Source organism: Tachyglossus aculeatus, chromosome 21 (genome assembly GCF_015852505.1).
Source record: "Tachyglossus aculeatus isolate mTacAcu1 chromosome 21, mTacAcu1.pri, whole genome shotgun sequence".
In the NCBI taxonomy this organism is placed as follows: domain Eukaryota; kingdom Metazoa; phylum Chordata; class Mammalia; order Monotremata; family Tachyglossidae; genus Tachyglossus; species Tachyglossus aculeatus.
The window spans coordinates 57,825,717-57,853,469 of record NC_052086.1 but is presented as its reverse complement, the minus strand read 5'-3'; the positions used below and the strand labels follow the sequence as shown (position 1 = coordinate 57,853,469).

Below are 27,753 nucleotides of genomic sequence, written 5' to 3'. Positions count from 1 at the left end.
AGGTTCTGTGCACCAATCTGCCTTGGATGATTTAGGTGTTAAGTCTGCCTGGAGGTAAGTGCCTGGACCAGATGAACTCTTGATGCCCCTTATCGCGCAGGACTGTTAACACAACCACATTCTTTGTGGGAACTACAGGGAAGGGGGACCCCAGTTCCTCATCCCCCTCCCAACTTTTCTCCTCTGCTGTCTTCCTTCCAGAAGAGAGCTTGGGGTGGGGAGGTCCCTCCCACCTGGGCGGTAGCTCGCTGAGGGGGTCCCCTCTGCATGCTTCCCAGAGCCCAGGGTGGGTGGTGGCGGCAGCAAAATGAAACAAATAGCTTTGATTTATGGTTCTTGCGGAGAAATAGAGCGTGCTGAAAGAAAGCACAGGAAGTCATGTGGATAATAAATCCTGTTTAGAAGCAGATAAAGAAACTGGACTCTACAAAGCATGAGATGCAGGAGAGGGATTTGGCTGGCAGGGCATTAGTATATAGTTTATAGAAGATTTTACTAATGAAGTAAACATACCCAACTCCTGGTTTTCTGGGTAAGGTGGATACTTACTGATAAAGCCTCTTGTCATCTCCTGTTTGAATTAGAAGAAACATTCAATCTCATAATTTAGCCAGCTTTTGACCTCTGACCTCCCCAACCCAACTCCTGGAACAATCAGATTGACTTGGTGTTTATAGAGCCCTTTCCTTCCAAGAATCTCAAGATGTTCTCTCTCTTTCTCTGTCTCTCTCTTTCTCAGGTATATAATGAGAGAAAGGGGCAGTGGAATGAGCTACCAGAGAGAGGTAAAAGAAAAAGTCAGACCTGTTTGAGGATGAAGACTTGCTTCAAACGAATCCCCAGAGGGAGGCACAGAGCATGCTGTAAGCATCCCAAGTCCCTGACTTCTGACCCAGTGCTGCTGACTTCTGGGGGGCTTAAGCAAGCAGATGGAGAAGGCAGAGGCTGCTCTCTTCCAGTCAGCAGATTGTGTTGATTTACAGGATCCTAGAACTGGAACTGATTTCGAGAAGTTATCTCTTCCATTCTCCAGCTTCCAAGATGCCTCCAAATCACCTCGTGCAGATTTGTGTCTTCATTCCCCTAAAGACCTAGAATATCAAGGAGATTCCATAATTCCTTTAGTGATCTGGTCCAGTCTCACTGAAACCATACTAAATGGATACTTCTTAGATTTAGATTTAGCCCAAATCCCTCGCTGCAATTCAGGTCCATTTCCTCCTCCTGAATATCAAGAAAACTGGTCAACTTCAGACATTTGAACACTGATACCTGGTCATTCCTCAGCCTCCTGATATTTGCTTTGGGACTTCCCTGCCAGTATGCGTGGTAATCCAGCATAATACCATATGTTTGCAACTCAGTGATGCAAAATCATCCCCAGTCTTGCAACCTCTTCTAAGAACCTCAGAAGTTCTGAAGCTGACCCAAGGGGACTACTGACTGGAAGGAGGTGGGACTGTGAAAATGGCTGGAAACCCCATTTCCAGTCCCAAGACACATCAGGAATTCCCCATGAATGAAAGTCCTTAGCCCCCTAAGATGTCCCTCACTCTTCCCTTTGCTATTATCTGTGATAGGTGTACTGATTCAGAAGACCCTCCTGGGGACACTAAACTCCTTAATCTTCCCCTCTCATTCCAGGATGGAGTGACCGGGGATTATCTGGCCCCAAATCCCTGTCAGAGGAAGCGTATCTTGAGGTTTAATTGGCGGAGGAGACAAGCTGCAGTTCCTTTGGGAAAAGAACAAAATTACTGGGCAGAGTAAAGCAAAACATCTAATGATGAGGTGGGCAAACGTTGGAGCTGGGGGAGGAAGGTGAAGGGGAAGCACAAGAAAGAACATTTTGTAAAGAGCAGGCAGAACTAGATCCAGTATCACCAGCAGTATTTGCTGAGGGTCCACTTTGGCAGAGAAGCATACTCTATCTGTAAGTTTTTCTTGGTGTCTCTCCCCATAACCAACGGTTTTGTCAGGAGCCAACCTATCCCAGAATTCATTCCTGTCTGTGGATGCTGGCAGCCAGGCCTCTTCAGGGAAGAGTTGGCTGCTCAGGGATTCGGACATCTCCAAAGGAAACACTGAAAAAAATGTGTCATGCTCACATCCTGGAAAAATGCCATCCTGTCCACTTCTGCTCTGGAAACCTACAGGATTGATGGGTGAAAAGGAAACAGGTTTTCAGGAGCCTCTACTTACAGTGTCAAGGATGTGTAGCTTTGATCCTAGAAACACAGAGCTCAAAAGGACCTTAAAGGTATCTGGGCTTGCCCTTGCTTCCAGGCAACTAAGTGTCTGAGCCAGGTGTTGTCTTAGATTGTTAATAATAATAATAATAATAGCTGTAATTTTTATGTTATTTGTTAAGTGCTTACCATGTGCTAAGAACTGTACTAAACTCTGGCGTAGGCACAAGATAATCAGGTTGGACATGGTCCCTGTCCTGCATGGGGCTCACAGTTCTTCATTTTGTCTACTATCACCACCATCATCCTCATCACATGGGGCTAACTGGTCACTCCACAAAACAATAAGCATTCACTGTTCCCGCCTCTTGGGAACATACCATTCAAGAGAGACAACAAAGGCCAAGGCTCTGTTTTCCCTCTGTAGGGAATGCCCAAGAATGGCAATCTGGAATCTCAGAGTAGATAATAAGGACTCACTGGTGCTCAATAAAGTGTAAAAACAACCAAGAAACCCAGGAAAAGAAACACTAGAGAAATGGAGGGAGCATCTAAACAACTGTCAAGAGACCCAATCTGTAATCATCAGGACCCCCCATTTCTCAGCCAGGCCTAGTCCCAGGAATCAACAATTCTGAGACCTTTAACTGAAGGGCAAAAGGTACCTGACAGACCCATACAGACAAATGAACAAACACTGAACGTACACCTAAACTAAGTAAACAAATGGTCAAATAATTGGCCAATTAATTTAGTTAAGTAAACCATTTATTTACATTACGTGCAAGCAAAGGGCATTTTGTTGAGTGGCGAGTGAAGAACCATGGGAGGTGACTGTGCAAAGGTGAGGGATGGGAGAGGAGGGTGCCAGTGGGAGAGGATTCAAGGCAGATCTAAAGAAAATCAGGCAGGGGCTAAAGAAAAATGCAGTATGCGCTGCCTTTTCTTTCTATTCTAGAGGAATAGTGGAAAGGGCATGGGCCTGAGAGACAGGAGACCAGGGTTCTCTCCTGGTCCTGCTACTTTCAAGTTATGTGACCTTAGACTGGTCACTTAACTTCTCCGTGCTTCAGTCTCCTCATCTGCAAAATGGGGATTCAATATAAAATGGGGATTTCACTATAAAACGGGGATTCAATACCTGTTCTCCCTCTTACTTAGGCATGAGCCCCATAGGGGCAGGGACTATATCCAGCCCGATTAACTTGTATTAACAGTTAACTTGTATTAACAGTGGTGAAGAGATAGTAACCACTTAACATATACCACGATAATAATACTAATAATCATGATAATAATAACAATAGCAATTTCCTTTTCATTTGATTTTTCCATAAGAATTTTTTAAGCTTATTGGTGGTGGGTAGATTTGTTTCAACCATTAAACAGGAGGGGCAACTGCCCATGCACATCTTCTCAAGCCGCCAATGGGGACACAGTGGTCCTCCCATCAGGAACCCTCGCTCCTGCTCGTACCTCTCGTGCGACTGCTAGGCTACAAATCCCCCTGGCTGGGCTGGGGAGAGAGGAGGGGCATGACCAGAAGACTTGGCTTCATTAACACTGATCTCTCCTGGTTCTCTTCCTTTCTCTTGGGCTGCTCATTTTCAGTCTCTTTCGCGGGCTCCTCCTCTGCCTTCCACCCGCTAACTGTGGGTGTTCCTCAAGGTTCAGTTCTGGGTGCCCGTCTAGTCTCCGTCTACACCCACGTCCTTGGAGAACTCATTTGCTCCCACGGTGGCTTCAACTACCATCTCTAAGGGGATGATTCCCAAATCTGCATCTCCAGCCTTGATCTTTCTTCTTCTCTGTGGTCTATACTACCTTCTGCCTTCAGGATATCTCTATTTTGATTTCCCACTAAAATCTCAGACTTATTATTTCTAAAACAGAACTCCTCATCTTCCCACCCAAACCCTGTCCTTCCCCTGACTTTCTCATCACTGTAGACAGCACCACCATCCTCCTTATCTCACAAGCCCATAACTTTGGTATTATCCTCAACTCATCTCCCTCATTCAACTCACATATTCAGTCTGTTGTTAAATCCTGTCGTTTCCTTCTCCATAACATCACTGATATCCACTTTTTACTTTTCACCCAAACTGTTACTACGTTAATCCAACACATCTTATTTTGCCTCGACTACTGTATCAGCCTCCTAGCTAATCTCACTGCCTCCTGTCTCTCCCCATTCCAGTCCATACTTCACTCTGCTGGCTGAATTAGTTTTCTGAAAAAATGTTCAGTCCACGTTTCCCCACTCCTCAGGAACCTCCAGTAATAATAATCAGGGTACCTGTTAAGTGCTTACTGGTGCCAAGCATTGTTCTAAGTGCTGGGATACAAGTTTATCAGGTTGGACACAGTCCCTGTCCCACATGGGATTCACACTCTTAATCCCCATTTTACAGACGAGGCAACTGAAACCCAGAGAAGTTAAGTGACTTGCCCAAGGTCACACAGCAGAAATGTGATGGAGCTGGGATTAGAACCCAGGGCCTTCTGACTCCTAGGCCTGAGCTCTATCCACTAAGCCACACTGCTTCTCTGTATTCCAGTGGTTGCCCATCCATCTCTGCATCAAACAGAAACTCCTTACCATAGGCTTTAAAACACTCATTTGCCTTGCTCCTCATATCTTGCATCGCTGATTTTCTTCTACAACCTAGCAGGCTCACTTCGCTCTTCTATTGCCAACCTACTCACTGTACCTTGATCTCATCTATCTTGTCACCAACCCCTCGCCTATGTCCTGCTTCTGGCCTGGAACTCTCTTCCCCTTCATGTCTCACAGGAGATCACTCTCTCCACCTACAAAGCCTTATTAAAATCACATCTCCTCCTCCAAGAGGCCTTCCCTGACAGTCCTCATTTCTCCTATTCCCTCTCCCTTCTGCTTTGCCCTTGCACTTGGATTTGCACCCTTTATTCACCCCACCCTCAGCCCTACAGCACTTATGAACATATTCAGAATTTATTTATTTATATTATATTAATGTCTGTATTTCCCTCTAGACTGTAAGCGCCTTGTGAGCAGGAAATGTCTACTAATTCTGTTATATTGTACTCTCCCAAGTTCTTAGCACAGTGTTCTGCACACGGTAAGCACTCAATCGATACAACTGATTGATAGAACAGTTCTGAAGAGGGAGGGAGTGAAGGAGGAGACCAATTTAGGTCCAGGGAAGCTACTTAGGGTTCCATTGCCTCAGACCCACCTTAACCTAGTCCTGGATGCAGGCAGAATATGACATCTTTTCAGGCAAGTGACAAGAAGACAGGGAAAGGGAGACTTTGGCAAGCATGGGCCTGGCCAGATTATAAGCCAAATGGAGCTTTAGTAGCTGAGTTACATTTGAAAATGTTGTGCACGACAGAACTAGAGTATGAGGAGGGAAAAATGGTTTTGGAAGTGAGTTCGAACTTCCTTGGTGGATGCGGTTGGTGCCCATGAATGCACTTCGCAAAAAAAATTTGGTCACCTACCCAGTGAGACGGGGAATTGGTAGTTTTCCCCACAAGGTATCGCTACCAAACTCAGGGGTCTTTATTGTAAGTGTTCACCAGCTGTTTCCCATCTAAATGGGGTGTTTTTATGCCAGAGTAGAAGCAGCCAAGTTCTAACCCCTGCCAAACGTGCATGGGTCTCTCTAGCCCAATTTCAGATTGTCGCCCAAATGCCTGGTACAGTCATCTGCACGCAGTAGGTACTCAATAAAAGTGGTTAATGGTGATGATGATGTTTTCTACACTTACAAAAGAAAAACTCATAGCACTGGCGAGGGACAGAAGGTCCAAAGAATTGAGACCCACTGCTGGAGAAGGGAGTTGGACAATGCCCCTTTGGCTGGCAAGAGAACAGAAAATCTGCTGGCTTTGATTTTCTTCAGCACTAAAGCTGAACCTAGGTACAAACTAGGAAGCTTACCAAAACCTGGTACCTTTCATAAACATTCAAAAGAAGAAGTACCAATTACAGTTCATATCAGTGCCTTTTTGGTACAAGAAAAAGATCCCAGACTGTTGACTTAGACTGGAAGAGGCAGAGGGAAAGAGGGGTAAAATTCCCCTATAGTGATGGTCCTGGTTGCTGAAACAGGTGGGATAGGATGGGGGTGGGGAGGTGATAAAGAGTTATTTGGTCTTGCCATTTATTTTGTCTTAGAATGATTAATCTTGCCTACAAAATACAGTCAACGTACTTAGCATTTTCAAGAATGATAGCATCTTGGCCTCAACTCCTCTTCAGAGTTCTAAAACTTAGGGCTGGAATCTATTTCTGAGTCCTCCCGCCTCCACTCCCCCACCCATTGGTTCAAATTTACCTCCATACCCAGAAATGCCCTGTAAAAACCATGTTACAGACATACCTGTCCCACTACAGTGACAGGAAGGCCGAAGGACCGAGACAGGGAGTGGCCTCAGAGCTGCCTGGGTGCTATTAGTGAGTTTAAAATAGCAGCTATTAGGACTTTATTTTGTCTGTAACTCAATACCCATCATTTGTTAGGTTCCACTCAGACATTCTTAGATGTTGTTATTCAAATGTTGCGGTTGAGAGTTTAAATTCCCACTAAGAATTTGTGCAGTACACACACACACACACAGACACACACACTTCAATGACATTGGAATGTCTCTTTCTATTTACCTCCCTTTCTCCACTTTACAAAGAACATTAGAGAGGAGAAGGGCCAGAAACCAGCAGCTCTCTATCCCACTGGCTTGAGATATAAATGCAAATTTGGAGACAGTGATTTACATTCCACAAATCGGTCCCAACAGGGACAACCGTAAATAGGCTAAGGAGCAGGCGCTTTCCCTTAGAATGCGGCCTAAGGAGAATTTAGGTTTAGAGCTGACCCAAGACCCTCCAAGAACAACCCCCGGTTTCTTTCTCCTCCCCTCCCCTCCCAGTTTCCCACAGGCCCATTCTACGCTTGAGGCCGAAGCTTGGCGGCGGTCTCCTAAAGAAAACACACGAAGCCAAGCGGCTGAACCACCAGAGAGGCGGCTCTGAGCTGGCAGGCTGCCTCCCCAAGACAAGGAGCTTGGCTGAGATGTCTTGCTCTGCTGGCGAGACTGTGGTTCCGTCCTCACCAAATCCAGTCGGTACAGGAAATTTACAATTACGGCCAGGGAGCGGGGCTCACCAACTACTGCTGAGTTTTCAGCTTTGAGCGGAAAGTTGAAGCCAAGAACTCAGAGAGAACACCAATGGTGTAGGTAGAGGTTGCCGGCTCCGTATCTACATATCATCACCTTTTTGTTAAGCTCTCCCGTACTCACTCTCCGGAAATGTCTTTGTAATTTCAGTCGACAACTTTTAATGCTACATCTAATTGTCCCAGAACCTTCTCCCAAGGCATCCTTGCTTCGCCTCATTTCTCTCCGTCTTGCTTCCTCATTTCAGTTTTCACTTCCCAGTTGGCCAAACTTCTGGTAGATGGGGAGGAGTTAGACATCATCACCTTTCAAAACTTGGCCTATCTCAATCAGTCAATTAATTAATCACATTTATTGAGGCTTACTGCATGTTGAGCACTGTAATAATAATGATGGCATTTATTAAGCGCTTACTATGTGCAAAGCACTGTTCTAAGCGCTGGAGAGGTAACAAGGTGATCAGTTGTCCCTAGTGGGGCTCAGTCTTAATCCCCATTTTACAGATGAGGTAACTGAGGCACAGAGAAGTTAAGTGACTTGCCCGAAGTCACACAGCTGACAGTTGGTGGAGCCGAGATTTGAACCCATGACCTCTAACTCCAAAGCCCAGGCTCTTTCCACTGAGCCACACTGCTTCCCCTGTGCTAAGCGCTTGGGAGAGTACAATATAGCAAAAGACACATTTCCTGCCCACAATGAGCTTACAGTTTAGAGTAATAGGGCCCAGAGCTCAGAACAGTGTTTTGCACATAGTAAGCGCTTAACAAATGACACTATTATTATTATGATGATGATTCATTCATTCAATTCATTCAATTGTATTTATTGAGCGCTTACTGTGTGCAGAGCAATGATGATGATATGTACCTGAGTGTTGTGGGTGGTTGTGAGTATACACGTGTTTTTATGGCTCAGAAGTGCTGGATAAGTGTTCCTATCTAGGGAGATAAGAAATTAATCAGGGAAGGCCTTATTATGATTATTATTATTATTCCTGTTTTATTTTTAAGTGCTTACTATATGTGGAGCACTGTCCTAAGTGCGGGATAGATCCAAGTCAATCAGTTCGGACATAGTCCCTGCCCTAAGTGGGAGGGAGTACAGTAGGAGATGGGATTTCAGGTGTGAAGATGGGGACAGCTGGGGATTGTTAGATCTGAAGTGGGAGGGAGTCCAGATGGGGAAGGGTCTGAGCAGGTAGTTGGTGGTAGAGATTAGATGTAGGCCCTGACAGTAGGTCAGTTTGAGAGGAATGAAGAGGGCAAGCTGGGGTGTAGTGGGAAGAGAGAGACCTGTAGACCACAAGCTCTTTGTGGACAGCGATCACGTCTGTTGTATTGTACTTTCCCAAGAGCTTAGTGCACAGTAAGCACTCAATAGATGCCACTGATTCATTAATAAAAGAACACAAATAAGTGGGAAAGAGTGAGCTAATTGAGTCCTTAAAGCAATTAGCTGCATGTTATTTCAAAGGGTGTCATATAATAATAATAATAAAAAAATAATAATTGTGTTATTTGTTGAGTGGAAAGAGTGAGCTGAGTCCTTAAAGCAATTAGCTGCATGTTATTTCAAAGGGTGTCTTATATAATAATAATAACAATAATAATTGCGGTATTTGCTAAGCGCTTACTGTGTGCCAGGCACTGTACTAAGCGCTGGGTGGATACAAGCAAATCGTGTTGGACACAGTCTCTATCCCATGTGGGACTCACAGTCTCAATCCCCATTTGACAGATGAGGTAACTGCGTCATAGAGAAGTGAAGTGACTTGCCCAAGGTCACACAGCAGACAAACGGAGGAGCTGGGATTAGAACACAGGTCCTTCTGAATCCCAGGCTCCGGGCTCTCTCCACTAATCCATAATGCTTATATTCACCCAGATGACAGAATATGGAGTAGTAGGCAGCAAGTAGAAATATGACAGTGCTAACTCAAAACATGGCTTTGGAGCATTTGTTCATTCCCAAGGGAAAGAAAACTTGGATCAGGGGAGACAGGTGGGTTTTCAGTGAGGAACCTGCTCAGACTAGGTATTTTTGTAAAATGGCTGTAGGTACAACAAGGTTGAGAGATTTTCTCCAGGATCACCAGTGACTCCAGAAGTTGTTGACATCTAAGCCTCCCATTGTTCTCATGCTTGGGATGAGAAGATACTGCAGTCTTCTCTCGAACAATGAGAAAGCCCAAGTCCTTCCCTCCTAAATTTGTGGATTGGATGAAGAGAAACTGGGAATATTCCGCTGAGACCTATTGTTTTGAGTCATTAATGAAAGGAAACACACCTTTACACTCTTGAGACCGTGGATGTGACCTTTCTCACGTCAAACATGACCACTGCAATAGATGCCTCTCTATTTTCCCTCACTACTAGATATCATTCATTCACTGACTTGTCGATCATCTGCCAGAGAACTGGTATTAGAAATTCTTTTGGGGCAGGGAATTCTATAGTACTCTCCCAAGTGCTTAGTACAGAACTCTGCCCACAGTAAGCCCTCAATAAATACCATTGATTGGTTGATTGATATATTTAAAAGACTAATGCTTGCCTTCTGTGAGCTGAAAATCAATACATTTTTTCTTTTTTATGTTTTATTTTTAGAAGTTTTTTTGAGGTTTAAAAGAACTTGGGAGGAAGGGCATTTTTGTAGGTTGAATTTTAGTAGCTCCCATTATCTGTAATTTATCCTTGTTTTATATATGTCTACCCTCCCCAACTTAGATTGTGAGCTCCTTGTGGTACAGGGCCCAGGTCTGAATTGTTTATTTTGTGTCCATCCAGCATCTAGTTTAGTGTCGGCACATGGGAAGCACTCAATAAATACCCTTTTCTTAAGAAATACCATTATCTATCGACACTCTTCTCTATAGGGGGAGTGTCATCACACTGGTCTGTACACAAGAAGTTCTCCTGTAATGGGGGGCTGTGTTTTTGAAAAATCTTGTGTTATAGAAAAATCACATTACAGTAACCTTTAAAAAAATGGAAATTACTGCTTTGGGAATAGATGATTTTTACTACAAATTCCAGTAGGCCAAGCATCAGCAAGGGCTTTATAACAGTGTTGCTCATTATTACGTTACTGTACTGAATACTGTAAAATTGCAAAACCACAAAGAAGCGTAAAGTACCGTACAATGTTACAGCAGAGAAAGGTTTATACAGCATCTGGGATACTGAACAGCATCTCACCAGGACTGATTATCACTATTATTATTGTATTAAGTGCTTACTATGTTCCGAACACTGTTCTACGTGCTGGGGTAGTTACAAGGTAATCAAGTTGGACACAGTCTCCGTCCCACATGGGGCTCATAGCCTTAATCCCCATTTTACAGATGAGGCAACTGAGGCTCAGAGAATTTAAGGGACTTGTCTGCCATGTTCATGCCCACAACCATTTCTTCCTACATAGAATCGACTCAAACCAATTGATTATATCAGAACAGACTCGTCTAGTGGATGTTCCCTAATTCATCATCTTATATCTAAATTATGTAATTAAATCATTTTTTATAACCAAATTGGGCATAATCCTGGTAGCCTTCCTGGATGAAAATAATAATAATAATAATAATGGTATCTGTTAAGAGCTTACTATGTGCCAGGCACTATTCTAAGTGCTGGGTAGGTACAAGATATTCGGGTTGGACAGAGTTCCCATCCCACATAGGGCTCACAGTCTTAATCCCCATTTTACAGATGAGTGAACTGAGGCACAGAGAAGTGAAGTGACTTGCCCAAGGTCATACAGCAAATAAGTGGCTGAGCCAGGATTAGAACCCATGACTTTCTAACTCCCAGGCCCGTGCGCTATCCACTAGACCATGCTGCTTCTCAAGTCAAGCTTTCCTATGATTTTGGATTGAAAGGAGTAAAATGATGAGCTGATTGAGTGGAGAAGGCCGTTCCTACAGTGCAGACTACCCCCATGGCAAAATCCTTATCACAAGGGCACAATAAATACTCATGATTAATCTCTTTATTTATTTATTTATTTTACTTGTACATATCTATTCTATTTATTTTATTTTGTTAGTATGTTTGGTTTTGTTCTCTGTCTCCCCCTTTTAGACTGTGAGCCCACTGTTGGGTAGGGACTGTCTCTATATGTTGCCAACTTGTACTTCCCAAGCGCTTAGTACAGTTCTCTGCACACAGTAAGTGCTCAATAAATACGATTGATTGATTGATTGATCCAGGTGGAAGACAAAGTGAGAGAGTTAGAGAATTGAGGTGGGCCAAGTGGGTACCACAGCATTATGTTCAGGAGGAAAGAAAGGATCTCGGGAAATAAAGGGGCAGCTGGAGAGACTTGGCCATTTTCAAAACAGCCGAACAGAGAAAGGATAGTAGGTATATCAGGTGTCACCTCCAAGTGAAACACTACGAGCATAAACTCAGTTTTAGCTTGCGGGAGGAAAATGAGTGTTAGAAAGGGAAAAAAGAAGTTTTCCTGACACATGATTAGTGCTGTAGCAATAGTATTTATTCAGCACCTTCTTTGTGTAAAGTATTATACTAATCAGTGGTATGAAAATTAGGCCTGGCCCCAGGCTTCCACGGGGCTCACAATCTGAGAATAAGGAGGGGAGAGTTGGCAAAGGGGACCTAAGGAAAGATGAAAAGCACAAAAACATCAAAGGCAAGGACGACAATAAATATGGTGAAAGCCACAGAATGTGGAGGCTAAAGGAGGAGGAACGTGCTTCTCCCGTCTCAGATGGGGCTGTTCAGAATCCAACAGTCACCAGAGTCACGGCCACCCCAACCCCAATGTTCTGGAAGTTCGGATGGCTTCCTGCTGTGGCTTGTCCTTACACTCCCATACTGGGGTAGTAATAGTAGTTGTAATCGTTTATAATAAGCAATTACTCTGTACAGAGCACCATACTTAGTGCTGGGAGAAAATACACAGATGAGAAACAGATACAACCCCTATCCCTCAGCAGTAGTACAATCTAAGACACCTAAATCCTTCTTCCTAAAGGATCCACCCCTTTAACCTCTCACTAATACTAATAATAATTGTGATATTTGTTAAGCACTTACTATGTCCCAAGCATTGTACTAAGCGCTGGGGTAGATACAAGATAATCAGGTCCCACATGGGGCTCGCAGTCTGAGTAGGAGGGAGAACAGTATTGAATCCCCATGTTGCAGATGAGAGAACTGAGGCAGGCAGAGTTTAAGCACTTAACAAATAACGTTAAAAAAAGTTAAGTGACTTGCCCTAGGTCACACAGCTGGCACTTAATGTAGCCAGAATTAGAACTCAGGTCCCCTGTTTCCCAGGCCCATGTTCTTTCCACTAGGCCATGCTGCTTTTCACTACTTAACCAGCTCCCTGACTCCCGCCCAAAATGGCCAGTCTTAAGCACAATTAGTCCAAACCTATGCTAGGCCCCACACTGAACCTTAAGCACCCCAACATTTCCTAATCACCTCCACTGCACCTCCACCTCCACTGCATCGCGTGTCTTCCAGGCAAGGTAGTGGGAGCAATCAATCAATCAATCAATGGTATTTATTGAGCACCTACTACATGCAGAGCACTGTACTAAGCACTTGGGAGAAATCAATACAACAGAAATAGAAGTCACATTCCCTGTCTGTAACAGTCTGGAAGGGGAGACAGATATTGATATAAACGAGTAATTTATAATATATAATTTAAAGATATTTACATAAGTCTTGTGGGGTGGGGCAAATATCAAATGCCCAAGGTCACAGATCCAACTACACAGATGATGCAGAAGGGAGGGTCAGCAGGTAAAAAGAGGGCTTAATTGGGGAAGGCCTCTTGGAGGAGATGTGACCTTAATAACGCTTTGAAGGTGGAGAGAAATAATGCTTTGATGGTGGAGAGAATGGCGGTCTGGCGAATATAGAGGGGGAGGGAGTTCCAGACCGCGGGGAGGAGGTGGCAAAGGGGTCAGTGATGAGATAGATGAGATCAGAAAGTAGTGAGTAAGCTGGCACTAGAGGAGTGGAGTGTGTGGGATGGACTGTAGTAGGAGCAGATGGGGCTCCAGTTGGGACGACTACAAAGGGGTGCAGAGAAACCTCGCTTAGCGCCACTACTTCATTTGGGATCAGTATCATGGTCCCCATAGGACAGACCCCAGCTTGGGGGTCAGGAAGGAAACCCCTCCGTGGATCACGCTCTGAGCTGCAGGAACTGGAACACCGATGGAGTTCCAGAGTGGGAGCAAAGGTGGAGGGAGCTGAAAGACCAAAGCTGGCTCCTCAACAGCAGGTTGGAAATCCCATCTCCTTGAGGTAATGGCATATTAAATCTCCACTTTAGCAAATCAGTCGTATTGATTGAGCGCTTACTCTGTGCAGAGCACTGTACAATACAGTACTCTGTGTATTGCACTGTACAATTGGGAGAGTATGATATACCCGAGTTGGTAGACATGTTCCCTGCCCACAGCAAGTTAACAATGCAAGCAAAGTAGCCCCCCAGCCTTCCTAGCCTAACCTGCTCTGTTTTCGTCATCTTCTTGACCCATCTTTGCAAGCCCTGAACATGCCCTTTTCTCCAAAAAGCCACCTCCATTCTAAATCTATTTTTGTAACTTTTTCTTTCTTATTCCTCCATTAACTGTGATTAATTCTATCCTCCCGGCTCTCCTGGGCCCAGTGGCCCCCAACTCCTGGGTCTGCAAAGTCAAGGCGCTGGGGCTGGACCAGGTGGTAGTGGCAGCAGCGGACGAGAAAGGGGGAGGTAAGGAAGGAGGGACTAAAGCTCTCCTGGCCCACCTTTCCTCCATCACCACTCCTGCTCTCTCCTCTTCCTGCCCCAGTTCAACCCTGGCCCCCTGACTTGGTGATCACAGGGATTAGGGACCATCAGGCCCCAGGAAGGGCAGGGGATGGCCGTGGCAGTCAGGTTTGTCACGGCAGAGGTAATGGTAGCTGGTTCCATCTCACTGGAGTTGGAGAGGAAAATGAAAGTTACAGGAATAGATCTGGACTGGAGCGGGGTCATAGGGTCAGGTGAAACTCCATGGGGGGTGGGGAGGGAAGGGATGGGATTAGGGTTCCACATGGGGCTGGGGTGGCACTTTCTTTACATAGCTCCATATGGGAAGAGGTTGGATTACAGAGCTCCTGAGGTACTTCTGGACAATAGCTCTACAGTCTGAGGGGGACCAGATAAGAAAAGAAACGAAAAAAATCCCAGATTCAACTTTTCCACAGGGCTTGTTATTGCCTCTAAGCTACTTTCCCAGTATTATCCTTTTTTTTTTTGACATCTTCAAAATCACCACCTCTGTCAAAAGTGCCATAATTGTGCTTGTTGCAACAACCCCCGAGAAAGCCTAAGCAATCAATAGTGCAAATATTAAAAACCGTAAATCTCACCCACCTCCGACACCAGGCTGTGGTTTCCAGATCTACCCTCCAGATGTTATTTTTCATCTCCCAGTGACATGAGGGGTTAGAGATGACCTCTAGATTAAAGGGTCAACTTATTTTAACACTGCTCCCTTCCAGCAATCTTCTCCTCCCTCAATGCCCCTCCCAGTGCGCGCACACACACACAGACACACAAACACATGCACATGCATATACATGTGCACACCCACCTACACACATACTCTCTCTCTTCCACATATACACACATACTCTCTCTCTCTCCCTCTCTCTTTTCCTCTTTGTGTTTTATTTCAGAGTGGTCCAATCAAAGAGGGTTTACTGGGAAAGGAGAAGGGAAAATATTGGTCTGGCTAAACCCCAACACATACTGACACAAATTAGTGGGGGGAAAGATGTCACATGAAGAGAATGTACACGGGCGACTGTGTCAGGCAGATCAGATATCAACTTCGAACCAGCCTTTAACCAAGAAGAGTGAAGTTTTAACAATTAAAAACCCCTAAGTTAAAGCATCTCATATCCCATGGCTTTCAAAAAGATATAGAGCTCAACAGCGACAAAGAAAGAACTGAGAATTGAGAATTCAAAGGCATTTTTCAATCTGGGAGTGAGAGATCCGGAGCTTTACCCTAACCAGAGAGGAGATAGAAAATGCAGACATTGTAGGGAGGTGGGTTCAGCTTGGATAATCTGAGGAATAGAAAGAGTCAGTCAGGTTCATCCAATAGGAATGGAAATGGAGGATCAGAGAGTGGAATCCAGGATGGTGGAAACTTTCACCCGGTCAGAACCAGCCAGTGTTGGTGATGGGAAAAAACACAGTGATCTTCATTGCCTGCTCAGAGACATAGGGGGAGAGGTGTTAGTGCCTTCTCCCAGGCCCTAGCGTACCCATCCCCAGGGCTGAAGACAGAAAAAGATGTCCCAGATACAGTAAGTCCTCCCCCTTCCCCAAGTCCATTCTGAAGTAAGGTCTTTATCTACGCAAAAGTCAGTCCTTTACCGTGGTTATCAAGAGATTGAAGAGGCTACTAAGGCTATGATGGAACGACACTGCCTTGGCACTGCCCTGCGGTCACTTTGGCCCTGAATGGGTGTTGTACTTTGAATGCACTCTGAAATGTGCTGCATTACTGCCCACCTTCCCACTCATTGCATTTCAGTTTGTAGCAGGAACACGATCATCAGGGTTGAGGGACTGCTGGCGGCACTGTGCAAACTGCTCCCGCTGTTACCAGTTCCTTTGGGCAGGTCCATCTATCCACCATTTTTGAGGTGAGACTCCAATCCTGAGGGTCTGCCTCTCTGCAGGACACCTTCGATCAAGATCCTGCCCCAGAGGAGCTCCTGGACCCCAAGAGAGATTCCTTTCTCTGTACAGAGGAACTACAGGTAAAGCAAATGTCTCTCTGTCCTGGTGGTTTGAAGGCTTCCCCTGACTGCTCCACAGTCCTCCAACTTAACTTTTCTAATTAGCACAATGTGTTAGTAAGTTCCTGAAGGAGCTTAGGTCCTGGCCTGGTGAAGCCAGAAAGGCTTGTGAGGGCCTTGCCTGACCACAATGAAGAAAGGGAGCTCATAAATGCTATCAAGGTGAGGAGATGGATGGACTGTAAAGCCTACATATTTAGGGGAAAAAGGTGAGGAAAAACTAGCAGGAGGAAGCCCAAGCCCCCTCTTGCACTGCCAGCAGTTCTGTTCACCCCTCTTTCATAAGTACTGAAGTGAACTGAATGCCCTCTGCAGTGAAAGGGAAAGAAAATTGCCTTCTAAGGACTTTCAAACAGATCTACCTTGACCACAGGTTAGAACTGAACAAATCCTTTTACTTGCAGCCTGTCAAACAATGGGCTGAGGGTTTGTTGGAGAAATAAAATGTCTAAGTACCTTAACTGCTTGGTTTCTACTCTGGTTTATTGATCTTTCTTCCCTGTGCTTTTAAGCCTCTGACCACACAGGAAGGGGAGGGTTTGGGGCTTTCATGAACCTTGACTTGGGGAGGTGATTCTCTTGCTCTGGCTACGATCTGCTATCAATATCCCCCAAGTTATCCCAGCCAACTGCCCTCTGGAAAGGGGCAGCCACACTTGGCCCTGGTTGATACCCACCATCAGTTAGCAGTGTTTCCTTTGACCATGTTCCCCAAGTGATGTGACCTCTGCTCAATGAAACCAAGCCAGAATCTAGCAACACGGAGGGAATAGGCTACCATTCAAACCCTTCTGTCTTTCCCCCAGCCCTCTCTTCCTTAATGTTTTTCATTCTTTCTTTCTTTCTCCCTCCGTTGTCTTCGTCCGCCACCCCGTATATCATCTCCTGCCTTCTTTGCCTTCTCTCTTCTTATCTGTGCTCTCATCTCTCTTACCCATCATTCCTGACTTTCCTCTTCCCTCTCCCACTTATTACAGCTGAAGTAAGGGAATGCAGTGGGGCCTAGTAGAAAAAGCACAGGTCTAGTAGTCAGAGGATCTGGGTTCTAATTCTGACTCCACCACTTGCCTGCTATGTGACCATGGGTAAATCACCTCACTTCAGTTTCCTCATCTGTAAAATGGAGAATCAATACCTATAGTTTCTCCTACTTAGATCGTGAGCCCCCATGTGGGACAGGGACTGCATCTGACCTGATTCATCTTGTATATATCACAGCATTTAGTACAGCACTTGGAACACAGTGTTTAAGAAATACTATTATTATTAAGTAAGGAGCTGCATCGGAAAGGGAGTAGGAAAGGAAAGCAGTGCTAATTCAGTCCTTGAGGAAGGAAGTTTATGTAGTGCCAACAGGACAGTTGGCTCCCTATTCTGGAACAAGGACCGTTGCCCCACAGCAGTAAGGGCTAGGGAGGAAGCAATCAGGATGAAGGAGAGTGTACAGAAAGTTTAAACTCCCCTGCCAAGCACTGTACTAGGTGCTGGGACAGATACAAGATAATCTGGTCCCACATGGGGCTCACAATCTAAGTAGGAGGGTGAACAAGTATTGAATCCCCATTTTACAGATAAACTGAGGCACAGGGAAGATAAGTGACTTGCCCAAGGTCATACAGCAGGTACGTGACAGAGCTGGGATTAGAGCCCAAGTTCTCTGATTTGCAGGCCCATGTTCTTTCCACTACGCCATGCTTCTTCTCTGAACAGGGACCCATAGGGACTCCATATGTCAAGCATGTGGATTCCCCCAGGACAGCTAAAATCTCTGGGAATCAAAGCAGCCACAGAGGGCTCTCTGGAATCCCAAAGATGCTCAAAAGTCTTGCATGGAGCTTTCACTCCCTATCTAGGGAACATTCCATTCTTCCTGATCCCACTCCAACCATGCAAAAACACTTGACATTTTTCACTTTTCTGAACAGGACTTGGCAGATCTGTCTTCTGAGATTCTCTCAGAGGCGATGCCTGTGATCTCCCAACAGCCTATTTCCAAAAGAAGTGAATATGAACAAATATTCTAAAGAAGAATGAATATGGTGACTGACCGATAGGAAAAGTGACCCCATGACCATGTCTCTCCTTCAACAGACCCCCATCCAGGTGGTCAAAGATTTTCAACAGACAGTGTGGAAGATGAGAAAGGTCCCTTAGCAAAAACAGGAATATTTCCTAAGGGGCTACTGCTGTATGGTCTTGGATCACTTCCTCAAGAGACCCAACTTCATTCACCAGCAGGCCCCGTGACTTGCTTCTGAGTTGAGTGTTCTGGTCCTTTCGTATTAAGAGGCCTAAAAGACTAAGATTAATGTCTATTGGAGACAGTCAAGGTGCCTGCTTCTCCTTTACAAGTTCGTCATCACTCCCTTCCGGGCCTGGAATAGAGGAGAGCCAAAAAAATAGAGTAGGGGCCAATGAAATGAATCACTGGGCAGTCTTGCCTTGAACTCAGCACTAATACAGAAACAACAAATACCCTGCTGAGATCCAGAGACAGCCAAATCATCTCTGGAATCCAAACACAACATGCATACAGTAAGAGCCCAAACAACTGGCCAAAAGAAGAGACAACTTGAGAGAGAAATGCTACCTGAGAGAAACAACATCCTCAATAAAACTAGGATGCCCTTTCACTTAAATTATGTGGGGTTTTTGTTTTTCGGGGTGTTTTTTTAAATGATCTCAATATTCCCCTTTATTTTAGGACATGTAAATTTAGTTTGGGATTGCAAGAGATGAAGATGCCAACATATACAAACAACTTCTATGTCCTAGTTTCCAATCAATCAATCAATGGTATTAATTGAGTGCTTACTGTGTGCAGAGCTGGAATTGCTGACAACGTAACAGGCACCTGAACTGACTGCTATTCAAAGTAAGGGAGAACTTGATTCAAAAATTGAGCAAAATTTTACCACCAGTCTTTTTTTGTTCCTCCTACTTTGTCCATCAGTTTTGGGAATCTTCCTTCTCCTCCCCAAATACAGCATTTATTGAGAACCTTCTACCTCTAAGACATCTTGACAAGGACATTTTGCCATCACCTCAAGTCGAAAATTGAACTCTTCACCCTTCCTCCCAGAAGTTCTCCTAACTTTTTCTTCACAGTTGATAAAACCACTATCCTACTTGGGCTCCGAATCTCGGCATTATCCTCAACTCCCTCCCTCTCAACCCTATATTCAGTTTGTCACCAAAACCTGTCGGCTTATCCTCCTTAACATTTTTAGGATCTGCCTCTTCCTCTTCAGCTGAACAACCACTACACTGGTTCTGGTGTTGTTTAGCCCAACTTGACTACTATATTCGCCTCCCTGCCTCCAAACTCTTTGTCTTCCAGTTCACAATTCACTCTGCTTCCCTGCAAAATGTTACCCTGCACATATCTCCTCCACTTCTCAAAAACTTCAAATGGTTATAATTATACATCAAGCAAAAACTACTGAACACTGGCTTTAAGGCATGGAATCATTTTTCTCCTTACTTACTCGCTCTTTTCACTCCACCCTAGCTTACACTCTTCCTTCCTCCAAACTAACTTTCTCCCTGTTCTTCATTCTTATCTCTCCCACCACCAACCTCTTGCTGTCCCCCTCCTTCACAGCCTGGAACTCCTTTCCTCTTCAAATTTGGTCTTCCCTGACTATTCTCTAATCTGCCCAGGTTATACCCCCCATAACTACCACTTCTGCATTTGGTTACTTACTTTTGTACATATTTTCATACCCTATTGCTTATAATAATAATAATAATGGCATTTATTAAGCACCTACTATGTGCAAAGCACTGTTCTAAACGCTGGGGAGGTTACAAGGTGATCGGCTGTCCCACGGGGGGCTCACAGTCTTCATCTCCATTTTACAGATGAGGGAACTGAGGCACAGAGAAGTTAAGTGACTTGCCCAAAGTCACACAGCTGACAAGTGGCGGAGCTGGGATTTGAACCCACAAACTCTTACTCCAAAGCCCGTGCTCTTTCCACTGAGCCACGCTGCTCGTTATGCCCTAAATCATGTACCTTTTTCTCTTCCTTCTTCCTATCTGTAAATTATTTTAGTGTCTGTCCCCCCTCCAAATTGTAAATTCCCCTAGGGCAGGAATCATCTCCACTAGTGCTACCATACTCTCCCAAGCATTTAGTACAGTGCTTTTTGCTTTTGGTGCTCAATAAGTACAATCGATTGATTGAGTGAAATCTCTACTGTGCGCAGAGCCCTATATTAGAGACTATACAATAGAAATGAGAAGAATTTTCTGTCCTCAAGGAGTTGCCACTCCTCTGTCTTTGTTGAATGGGAATCCAAGGTAAAAGGCACTTCATCTGAGAAGATCGATCAGTCAATGTTATTTGAGCACTTACTGTTTGCAGAGCACTGTGCCAAGCATCTGGGAGAGTACAGTACAAAAGAGTTGGTAGACATGTTCCCTGTCCACAGTGAGCTTACAGACTAGAGGAGCAATGGGCAGTGCTTTTCATTGCCTTTTACTGGATGATAAAAGCCTCGATTTTTCTTTTTACGGTATTTGTTAAGCACTTACTAAGTGCCAAGCGCTGTACAAAGCACTGGGCTAGATCCAAGCTAATCAGGTTGGACCCAATCCATGTGCCACGTGGGGCTCACGGTCTTAATCTCCATTTTACAGATGAGGTAACTGAGGCACAGAGAAGTGAAGTGATTTGCCCAAGGTCACGGAGATGACAAGTGGAGGAGGCAGGATTAGAACCCAGGTCCTTCTCTTAGGCCCGTGCTCTATCCATTAGGCCACACTGATTCTCCACTATGCCAGGCTTCTCTCCACCTCTTTACTTTCCCCTTTCACCAGTGAAGCTGGCCCTTGCTCAGTAATGAATGGAAACTGACTCCTCTCTGCAGGAGGCACTGCTGGTCTGTGAGAAGAAGGGAGTAATACAAAAAGGGAAGAATCTCCCTAAACTCTCTGGCCTGAGTAGTGTCAAACTGAATCTGTTCGACACAAAGGTCCTTCTCAGAGGGTCTGCCGCTGGATACCAAGGGAACTGCTTCCTGTTTGCTCCAAAGGCACAGTGGATTGACCACAGGTCGTTTCGGTCCAGAGGGCCTAGTCTTTCCTTATTGTCACATAGAACCTGATTCATTTAATCCTTCAAAGGGGTCTTGTACCTCAGACTCATCTATCTGGCCACCGACCTCTTGCCCACGTCCTGCCTCCGGCCTGGAACGTCCTCTCTCCTCATGTCTGACAGACTATTACTCTCTCCCCCTTCAAAGCCTTACTGAAGGCACATCTCCTCAAGGCCTTCCCTGAATAAGCCCTCTTTTCCTTTTCTTCCACTCCCTTCTGTGTCACCCTGACTTGCTACCTTAATTCATCCCCCAACCCAGCCCCAAAGCACTTATGTATGTATCCACAATTTATTTATTTATATTAATGTATGCTCCCCCTCTAGACTCTAAGTTCATTGTGGGCAAGGAATATATGTTGCCAATTTGTACTTCCCAAGCGCTTAGTACAGTGCTCTGCACATAGTAAGCGCTCAATAAATACGACTGATGATGATGATGATGAAGGAATGTGTCTGTTTATTGTTGCATTGTATTCTCCCAAGCCCTTAGTATAGTGCTTTGCACACGCTAAGCGCTCAATAATTACGATCAATTGACTGACTGAAGCAAAAATGCCACTGCAATCGGGCTCACGGAGCTTCATATATTGGCAAAAATTAGCCACCTTGCAAGTGTTGGATAAATTAACACTAAGCAGGAAGACCATGTGTAATTCAACCAAGGCATCTGAGATGACTAACTGTTTCCAGGAGGTACCTGTTATCCAGAAAGGCGGTAGGTAAGCAGGGGCTGTTCACTTTTCTTTGATAACACAGGTCTTTTCTAGGAACCAATGGGAGAGGGCCCAAGAAAAGCATAAAGGGTTGGGAATTGAAGAGGTGGAGAAGGGGTCTAACAGGGCTTGGTGCTCTCCCTTCTAGTTTGAGTATTTTGCTCTTTTCTTATACTTTCTCACCCTTTACTTCCAGTCCTTATCTCTACTGTTGATCAGTTGGGTCCCCTTCCAGTTTCAAAAATAAAGGGTAACTGATGCCACGGTTATTGCTTTTAATGGTTCCCTGCCTCCTTCATGGTCTCAAGACCTGAAAGCTGAATCCAAGAGTTTCCCCCATCTGTCCATATGCATTCCAACCAAGGCAGGGGGATGATTTATTCGGTTCAGATATTAGTCCCTCGTTTCTGGGGAGAAAGGTGTTGATCTAAGTCACTGGCAAGTTCAGTGTAACTTGAGAGTCACCTGCTTTGGAGGAACTGAGCTTTAGGAGGAACTTTGAGTCCTACCTGGCTTCACTTCAGACACCCTAATGGGTGTATTTAGAGGGTGGAGGGAGCTGGACTCAAGTGATGTAAACCAGTTTCCTGGGAGGAATGTAGAGTTATTCATTCTTCTACTTTAAAATGATGTAGGATTGCACGCCACCCCCGCAAAAAAAAAAAAAAAAAAAAAAATCAGTCTGCTGGGACTACTCAAGATCAGTGCAAGTTACAGTTTTAGTTTATCCTCCTCTCTCAGTTAGCTTCCTCCTCTCTACCTTCTTTTTACAGTGCATCCTACTTCCTCTGCTACAGGAACTTTAACAGAACCCAAGGGGGCAGGAACAAATAAGCATCTAGGCATTTGGATAGTATGTAAGGAACTCAGCCCTCTTCCGCTTTGGAAAATCCCAACTAGGAGGGATAATTTGGTCCCTGGACTAAAGGGATGATGCCGGGTCTCAGCAAGGGCCACGGCTAGCTTTCCGAAGTTCCTGGCAATTTCCAAGCAGCAGCAGACAACTGGCGAAATATGATTGGTTTGCTTACCCACCTCAAAAAGTGAGAAGCGGGCTCTTTGCATACCCATCCTTCTCCCGTTTACATATTAGGTTAGGCCAATGGGCTTTAAGGATTGCAGATGGGGTTTTTAAACAGTGTCCAGTGTCTCAGGTTAACCCTACAAGGGAAAAAAGACAAGGCCTGGTGAAAGGAATCTCAATTCTTCAAGCACACTGGGCTGCTCAGCTCTGGCCTTCTCCAGGTGGGGCCCAATTAAAAGGCTTTGGTAAAGCACTGGCCAGAAGAACCAAGATGATTTGCTGGCCATACGGCAGCTCACAACTAGAGGAACAGCTATAAATCTGCTACCTTCCACTGAGAGGCCCATGGTAGACCCAGAACTGCGTCTCATCTGATTATCTTCGTCACTTGGCCAGCGCTTAGCACAGAGCTCGGCACATAGTAAGCACTTCATAAATACCAGAACTAACTAACCATCTCTAAGGAGATGTGACCACCTCAATTAGGAGGTTGTGGTCCCTTGATAAATAATGAATGGGCTCGTGCACTTCTCAACTGTCTTTATGATTCCGCTATCCGCTTTCCTGCTGAGACAGGAGGAACTGATTAGATTTGAATTCGGAGCTACAGAGCTCTGGAGAAATCTGCTTCTATCCTTCAGAGGTTAAACAATTTGGGATCCACAGATGTCAGTGAGAACGTCCATAGCCCTTGTCTAGGGGTCTGGTCAGAGAGTTGCTTTGGTAGAGGTTGGGGTTTTTGTTTGTTTGTTTGGAAAAGTCTCTAATTATGGTTGGAAATTCACAAAGTGATAGGGAATTGTTGAGCTGGATGAAATTAGACAACAATTTCTCCCTTTATCCCAAAGAGGCAGAGTGTTTTTCATTTACATTTTCAAAAAACATTCAAGCACCCACACAAAAGGAGGGAGCAAAGAGAAAAATACAATTGAATCAATTTTTATAAAAAGAATTAACATCGTTCTGTATTGAGGAGACAGATAACATCAAAAGGCAAGAGGTTTGGGACAGTAGGGGGTTGGAGGAGGGAAGAGAGAAAGGAGAGGGGGAAAAATCCCTTGCAGCTAGAAAAGATGGAAAGGAACATTTGTGATGAGCATTTAATATAATTGCAAACCTATTCAAATGAGGACGGGTGAGGGGGAACCGTTACTGCCACAAATGGACACAATGTTCAGGGAAAAATGCTTTGATAGGGCCAGGCAGCATTAAGCCCAGATGTTCATTTGTCAATGCAAAAAAAAAAAAAAAAAAAGGCAAAAAAGCTTTAAATTATTCTTTACAACTAGAAAGGAGCTAGTTAATACACACCATATGGGCAGAAATGTCCTTTTAAATCCCCTATCCCACCAGCCTGTGGGAGTCCAGCAGGAGCTGGGACAATTTCCAGAGGAGTCAGGCGCTCCTTTCCCCAGCCAGACACTTGATCTTCTCCCCCACGCATCCCCTCTCTCCAGTTACCACTCCATCCCTTTAAAAACTTCAGCAAAACAGAACCTGCCTTTCCCTCTTTCCCTGGCCCTCCCCTCCCCCCCCGATTCTCTTGCGTGCATTATTTTTTAATCTGATGAACAAGCTGCTCTGCAGTCGTTTAAGGGATGATGTAATTTGGCTTCCTTTTCCTAATTAAAAAAAAATCCCTCCTGATCATATAAATTTTTATTTTTGGACCGGGACACTCCCCAAAATACTCTTTGAACATTTTCTCTTCATGTGCGAGCTTTTGGGTTAAAAAAATATATAATGCAATCTATTCCAATTAATTCCACTAAGGGAGGAGCTGCCTGCATGTTGTGCATTTAAATGAACATTTTGTAATATTTTATAGCCAACCTGGAGCTCTGCAGCACATTCTCCTGTAAAACCATTAAAGGGAGAAGTATAAATGGAGGAAGATGACCGAAAGCACCCCAGCTTAATAATGCTGTTGCCCAGAGGGCTCATTCACAATAAGAAAGAGTGAACCCCCCCACTCACGGAAAGAATATGCACGGGTTTCTCTAGAAACAGGAAAAAAAAATCATGCTGTTGGGAGGGAACCTGAAAGGCAAAGGAAATACGGCCAGGGAAAAGAAGAGAAGAAAGAAATCGGCGCAAGTTTTAAATCAAGGAACACCCCCCTACCACCTCCCCCACCCCTGGTGAGAGCACTCCAAATGCAAGATTTAGCGACCCAAATTCCGCTTCACTGCATGCTCAGCTTCTTCTCAGCTAACCTGAATCAAATATGCATACACACACACACAGACCCACACACACACACACAAATAAAAGATTAAAGGGAGCGTTTTCCCTAGGAGAAAGGACACAAGCAAATGCTGCTGAATTCACAATTCGGTGGGAAGCTTTTGCAGTAACACACGATGACCTTGAAAATGTGAAGAGCTCTTACCAAGCGTTCTGAGCGCAGCCCCGAGTTCAAACCCGAGTTAGGCCCCCCCATTAAGCTACTACAGACATGTCAAAGCATGTGTCTGCTCCTTACAGAGGCAGAAATATTTATATGTCTTCGCCAGAGTCAAACATTAACAGTTTCAAAAATCTCAAGGTATCTTTTCCTTCATCCTATCGCCCTTGTAAATGCCCTCCAACCTCGCCGTCTCAACCCCATCCAGTAGCCCATCGGGGATAGGCACCTCCAATAAATATATATTCTATATGTCTAGATTAAAAGGTTCTTTTATGTACATAGAGAGGGAGAGCTCAAAAGTGAACTCTTATTTTAGTTCTAAGGCTCCAGGTTGGTTTTCTCCCTTTAAAAGCAGAGCAAATACCATCAGCCCTCCTGCTGCTGTTGCTCCCCGCATACTCTGCTCGAGCTCTCAGCTGGAAGAAGGGCCGCACATTGCAACCCAATGCCTCTTGTGCCAGGCTGTTGTGATAAAGTACCTTTCCTCCCTCCCTCCTGGCACAGCCTCCTCAGGCTCTTCAGTAAACAGCTCCCTCCACCCCCCTGGAACACTAGCCAGAGCTACAGGTTGCTTGGCCAAATCCTAATCTTAAAGAGAACTGAACCCTTTAATCACGGATGCAAAGACGAAGTGTTTGTTCCCAGGCACAGCCCTGGAAGGAAACAGCCAGCATCTTCCTTGGCTACAAACATTGCCTCTTTGGAAGCCACCCCTCCCTCCCTCTGTCTCTGTCTCCCCAAGCCTTCCTATTCTTTTCTTCCTCCCTCTTCACTAGAGAAAAGTTTTCTTCATTGATTTCATTCCTGGGCTCACTCCTTCGATTTGAGCAGACACAAGTCTTTGCTGCCATGAAAGGTGAAAAAAGAGTTTGTAAAAACATTTTTGCAATTGCGTGTACCAAGCTCCCTTTTTCTTGTCTGGCGTATCTCCTTGATAAGTTTACCAGTCAAAACAAGTTTTCTGCTCCCCTCAGCGCTGCCGGGGTTCATGAAAAACCGCCTGTTTTCTTTCTGCTTTACACATATATAGCTCAAGCCAACCAGATAGTAGAACTAGAGCTTGGAGCTTGACGGAGCAAACTCCAACTCGCACAGGCGCTACGTGGAGCAGGGCAAGAACAGAAGAGTCTTGTGTTTTGGTTCAAGTCAGATTGGGACAGGAGGAAAAAGAGTTCGGAAAGGACTTGAAGAGGAGAGCCTGCATAAATCACTCCCTTCCACTTAGACTGTGAGCCCCATGTGGGACAGGGACTGCATCCAAGCTTATTATCTTGGATCTAACCCAGTTCTTAGTATGGTGCTTGGCACATGGTAAGGACTTAACTAATACCTCGATTACTACTTATTATGATTATTCTGATTGCATGTCTTATCTCCAAGTGACACTGCACCTAAATGATTCCAAAGAGATGGGGTCCAATTCTATTCTCACCACCCACATCTTCTGTAAATACTTACTGAGTGTTCACTAGCAGTAATGGTATTGAGTGCCTATTGAGAGCAATGCACAGTACGAAGTGACGGAGCACAAGCGCTAGGAGATATAAGGGAATCAGAGAGCTAGTCTCCACGGTGGAATTTACAATTCAAATTTATCGGGACTTACAGTAGATAGATGGGAGAACATGTCATCAAGATAGACTGATACAACTACAAAATGGAAGATAATTGAAGGTAGGAATTGTGTCTCCTTACTTTACTGTACTCTTCCAAGCACTTAGTACAGTGCTCTACACACAGTAAGAACTGAAGAAATGCCATTGTTTGACTTATTATTGAGGACATTATAGAAAGGGTGATCATGCATCCTGGATTTTTAAGCTTTTCTGGTATCCCGGCTGGATATAAATGGAATTGGTTTGTAGAGGAACTAGGAGCTTCTAGATCCCACTTCCAAACTATGGGTAGTTCTCCTTGAATAAGAAAAAACTGAACCCAGGAACATGTGGCTCCCCCTGACCGCAGGCACAAACACTGGGGAGAAGGCCCGGACTTCTAGATGCCCTTCCTTACAGTCTAGTTTTATATATATATAAAAATATATGGTTATCTCAGCTGTGGGGGAAAGGTGAACTGAGTATGTGTTGGTACTTGGTTGGGAAAGTGTGCCTAGAGCTGGGATCTGGAAGGTTGGAGGAATCACCATTCAGATAAACATCTCCAGGGTAAGAAACACTTGACGCCAATACCTGCACTCATCCAGCAACATCACTTCAAAGGAAGTCTTTGGAGAGGGGCGATCCTTCACCTCACCGTTCCTTCAAGCTTCAAAATCAAACCGAGATGTTCCTCCAAAGCACCAGCTTACTTTGTTTGTTT

General features: G+C 44.8%; 1 long non-coding RNA gene across 1 annotated transcript; it reads right to left on the bottom strand.

The window, feature by feature from the left end:
* Positions 1-513: 513 nt before the first annotated feature.
* On the bottom strand, positions 514-25,865 carry LOC119942702. The gene is made up of 3 exons (XR_005455391.1): positions 25,799-25,865; positions 805-1,091; positions 514-571 (listed from the first exon to the last, which is right to left on the bottom strand). It is a non-coding gene; the product is annotated as an uncharacterized LOC119942702 (long non-coding RNA).
* Positions 25,866-27,753: the final 1,888 nt, after the last annotated feature.